This window comes from Suricata suricatta, chromosome 12 (genome assembly GCF_006229205.1).
Source record: "Suricata suricatta isolate VVHF042 chromosome 12, meerkat_22Aug2017_6uvM2_HiC, whole genome shotgun sequence".
Taxonomy (NCBI): Eukaryota; Metazoa; Chordata; class Mammalia; order Carnivora; family Herpestidae; genus Suricata; species Suricata suricatta.
In genome coordinates this window covers 84838008-84842998 of record NC_043711.1, presented here as the reverse complement: position 1 = coordinate 84842998, position 4991 = coordinate 84838008, and the positions used below count along the sequence as shown (strand labels likewise).

Sequence of the window (4991 nt, the reverse complement as noted above, 5' to 3'; positions counted from 1 at the left end):
CACACACACACACACACACACACACACCACTCTGGTCATGGTCAAGGTCCTCAGAAACCTCTATGTGCTATGCAGGGAGCTCTTTTCTGCTCTTATCTTCCTCCAGCTTCTCCGCCACCTGACAGTGTGGTCTTGTATCTGGGCTTCCAGACAACACATTGCTGCGTTAGCTGCTCCCTCTTGGTCTGTTGTGGCTGGCTTTTCCTTTTACCCACTTTCTAGAACCAGGAATTCTTTATTATTGTTTTTTAATGTTTTATTTACTTTTGAGAGAGAGAGAGAGTACAGGCAGGAGAGGGGCAGAGGGAAAGGGGGGCAGAGGATCCAAAGTGGGCTCTGCACTGACAGCACAGAGCCCCACACGGGGCTGGAATCATGAACTGTGAGATCATGACCTGCGCCAAAGTTCGATGCTCAACTGCCACCCAGGTGCCCCTAGAAACAGGAATTCTTAACTTCCTCCTGTGGGCCAGTCTTTCTCCTCACTATAGATGCTCTCCCCACATGACCTCACCTGGTCCCATGGATCTAAATATTGTCCAAATGATGATGACTCTTCATGACTCCAGACCAACTAGAGTGACCTGTTTAAAACAGAAATTAGATTTTATCATGCCCCCGCTTAGAGTCTCCAATAACTTGTCATTGCAGCAAGAATAAAGCCTGTGCCTAGGGCATGCCTGGCTCCTCTCCAACTTTAACTTGTCCTTTACTGTCCATCACCCATCAAGTCCCAGTCACGTTGACCTTCTTACTTCCTTAAACATCTAAACATCTATCAAGCTTGTCCCTCCTCTGGAGCCTTTGCCCTTGCTCTTCCCTCTGCCTGAATTCTCTTAGTCTGGCTCTCTGAATAACTCAGTGTGTGTGTGTGTGTGTGTGTGTGTGTGTGTGTGTGTGTGTGTGTGTATGTGTGTATAAAACATGTATATATGTATACACGTATATGTTTTTAAATGTTTGCTTTTGAGAAAGAGTGCAAGCAGGGGAGGGACAGAAGAGAGGGGGTCAGAGGATCCCAAGAGGGCCCCATGCTGATAGCCGTGCGCCTAATGCAGGGCTTGAATTAATGAGCCATGAGATCATGACCTGAGCTGACACTGGACACTCAACCAACTGGGCCACCCAATCACCCCATATATATTTTCTTAATTTTTATTTTAAGTAGGCTCCATGCCCAATGGGGGGCTTGAACTCATGACCCTGAGATTAAGAGTGGCATGCTCTAATGACTGAGCCAGACAGGCATCCCTGAATAACTCAGTTTATTTATTTTATTTTTTAGGACTTTTATTTTATGCTTATTTCTTTTTGAGAGAGAGAGAGAGAGTGCAAGGGAGGTGCGAGGGTGGGGGGAACAGAGGATCCAATGTGGGCTCTGTGCTGACAGCAGAGAACCCTGATGTGGAGCTCAAACCCACAAACTGTGAGATCATGAGCTGAATCAGATGCTTAACCTACCTAGCCACCCAGGTGCCCCTGCCACCCCTAAGTTTTAGGGCTTTACATTTTTTAAAACTTAAATTGTGTTTTAAATTTTAGAGAAAGAAAGAGCAGATGAGCAGGGAAGAGGGACAGAAAGAGAGAGAGAGAGAGAGAGAGAGAAAGAAAGAGAATCCTAAGCAGGCTCCATACTCAGCATGGATTATGACCTGAGCCAAAATCAAGAGTTAGAAGCTCAACTGACTGAACCACCCCAGGAGCCCAGGGTTTTGTTTTGTTTTGTTTTAAATAACTCAATTTAAATGTCACTTCCTCAGCAAGGCCCCCTGACTACACTACTTAAAGCAGGTTCCTTATTAATTCCTCTAATTCTCCCTCAGCCAGTGACTTCTTTCTTTCATAATTTGTATGATGGGGAAAAAAACCTTTAGTTTAAAAATCACCTCTTCTTTGAAGCCTTCCAGGATTTAGTCTCCATTCAGTTTTCATCATGTCGGGCAATTTAGCAGCTTGAATAGGAAGAAATAAACTTTTTCCCATTGGGTAACCATTGGGAAAAATTCCCACAATCTGATATATAATTCTTACAATAATTTGATGCTTCATTCTGTCTTAAGTAGAGCTTTATGCACCATACCCTGTCTGCCTGAGCCGAGCATCATCCACTAGTGCAGCACAACAGACTGTGAAGCTGGATGACCCTGGGTTCCAATCAGTCTCAGCTCCGCCACTTCCAAGCTACGTGACCTTGGACAGGCATTCCAGTTATCCATGGCTGCGTAACAAACTGCCCCAAAACTTAGTGGCTTAAAACAACAATATTTATTTTGCAGTTTAGGACCCGCTCATTTCTGCTCTACTTGGCATCGGCGGGGACAGCTGCAGGGCTGGGGGCTGAGTCATCTGAAGGTTTCCTCTCTCCCATGTCTGGTGGCCAGCGGCGACCCGAACTGGAGTTGTTGGCTAGGGCACCTTCGCTAACCTCTCCATGAGGCCTGGGCTTCCTCCCAACATGGTAGCTGGGTTCCAAGGTGAGTGGATTGAGAGCGAGTGAGCGAGCACGGGCGCGTGAGAGAGTGCCGAATGGCCTGTTAGGAGCCAGCCTTGGAAGTCACAGTATCACTTTTGCCATTCTCTGTTGGTTGAGGCGCTCACAAAGGCCTACTCAGGTTAAAGGGGACAGAATATAGATCCCGTCAATCAACTGAAAGAGGGTCAAAGCCACACTTAAAAGAAGTGATTGGATGGGCTGTGTATTGCTGTGCCTATCTTTGGAAAATGCAGTCAGCCACAAGAAACTCCTAAAGTTTCTGAGATTCTCTACTGAAGGGTTGAGCACAGAGCCCGGCATAAGTGAGTGCCAATGGTCAGGAAGCTGCAGACAGTCTCCCTGCCTGCATGTCACCCATTCTGGACTCCCAGCAAGTCCAGTTTTCTTGGTCTGAACTAAGCCTGAGGCCAGTGCCGCTACCTAGGCCCCGGGCCACCTCTGGAGCCCTCCCCACCAGGGCCTGTGGCTGGGGCTACGCTGCAGTAATGGCTCCTCAAGTCCAAAGGCCTTCAGAGCAGGAAGGGCCCTCAGCCTCCTTCTCAGCCATCAGCGTTGAGACCCAGGCAGGATATGTGGTAGAGCCAGGACTTGGGCCCAGGTCCAAGTGGGAAGATCCAGGCCACTCTAATCTCAGGACCACCAGTGTGGCCTTGGGTGTGTCAGGAGTGGCTAAGCTGGCCTGGTCTAGCATGTCTCCTGCCTGGATTCACACCATCCAACATCTCCATACCTACATAATGCATAGAGAAGAAACTGAAACACAGAGAAGGTAAACCATTTCTAAGAACTCTATAGCATCTCTGTGCCAGGAAAGGACCAGTTTCCAAGAAATGGAGGCGTCAGAGCTGGAAGGACCCTGTCATTTGTTATATTACACTAGGCCGGGTGGGTGTTCTGAGGCCCAGGAGGTGGCAAGGCTTTGCCCCTCTGCCACACAATACTACCCTCGTGGTATTTTGTGTGATGATTCCATTGCAGCCCATCTCCCCCCTCTACTCTAAGCTCCATGAGGTCAGGAATCTGCCAGTGACAAGTCTACTCATTGTCCTATCTGGTGCCTATGGACTAGGTGAGCGGACAGTCAGTTCAGTGGGAACGAGGGAGCTGGTGCCTTGCCAGGATGGGGTGGGAATACTTTGCATAGAATTTGCTAGGTGGCCCTGCTCCAGGGTGTCTCTGTGGGGCCACCTGGAGGCAAACTCTGAGGGGGGGAGGAGGTGCACACACACCAGGACCTGCCTGGTTCAGGATGAAGCCATGCCTCAGGTGAGAGGGCACACCCCAGTATTCACCGCTGTGAGAGAGTGATGAAGCAGACCTGGTGCCAGCTGAGTGTCAAGGGCAGGGGAAGTGAAGAAACAGAATTGGGGGAGTGGGAAGGATGGGGGATGGGACAAGAGGTGGAGGGAAAGGAGGGAAGGCAGGAACGGTGGAGGGGAGAAGAGGCTGCAGAGGGATAAAACAACCCTGCCCCCCTCTCCGGGTCGCAAAGGGGGTGCCACTCTAAGGGGATGTGTGCCCACCGGAGCAGCCTAAAGACTTAAAACTGGCTCGGCCCAGCTGTGACTCCGCGAGGAGGAGTAGCGGCAAGGAGCGGGGGAGGGGAAGGAGGCTGGGAAGGTGTGATGGACACGGGAAAATCAACAACAGGACCAGAAGCACAGCCCTGGAAGGAAAGAAAAGAAACCACCAGAGCTAGCGCTCCCAGGTTGTCCGGGGCTGCCCTGGGAAGGAAACAAACGTGTGGGGTCAGGGTAGTTGTCCTCAGTCCGTGCCATTCCCTACCGGGGCCAGAGTCTACTCCCAAAGCATCGCTGGTCTGACACCTCATCATGGGCAGCCTCATTTTAGCCGGGCAGAGTCTGAAAGCTGAAAGATCCCAGCTTGTCAAAGTGTGCAGAGCTGGGCGTGCACCTAGGGCTCCACGGTCCCTGCGCCTGCAAGAAGGAGGCGGAGGTAGAAGATCCAGTGCACGCCCTGGAGGGGTGAGGTTCGCGTTCCATCCCAGCCTCGCCAGGGACTTTGCGCTAATCGCGTGTCTTCCCTAGATTTCAGTTTACGCATCTGTACAATGGGATAATTGGTCTTGCTTCGCCTGGTTGAGGGGGGCGGAGTTCGCGCACGCTCCGCACAGCCGCGAGGGGCGAGGCACCGGCGGTGTATATGGATGCTGGCTCCGGCGATCTGAGGTCGGCCCGGCCTCTGCCTGGGAGTCCCCTCGCTCGCCGCTCCCGCGGCCCCTGCCCGGACGCTGGGCGCAGGGGAGCCTCGGCCGGGAGCGTTCCCCAGGCGGGCCGGGGAGGGGGCGGCGGCGGAGCGGAGGAGGACGGAGCCCAGGCCGCGGCAGCCCAGGCCCGCCTGACCCTCGAGGGGGTCGCTGTTGCCTCGCAGATCCCTCCCTCGCTCGCAGCCTGTGTCCCTCCCAGCCGCTCCCGCCGCGTCCGCCTTTTGTTCGCGGAGCCGCGCGCCCCCGAGCCGAGGCGGCTGGGCGGGGAGC

The 4991-nt window shown here is 52.6% G+C and overlaps 1 protein-coding gene across 1 annotated transcript in view; it reads right to left on the bottom strand.

Moving 5' to 3' along the window:
• Positions 1–4991, bottom strand: part of TLDC2 (TBC/LysM-associated domain containing 2) — a 20544-nt gene that overhangs the window by 14929 nt on the left and 624 nt on the right. The gene's annotated exons all lie outside the window — the stretch shown is intronic.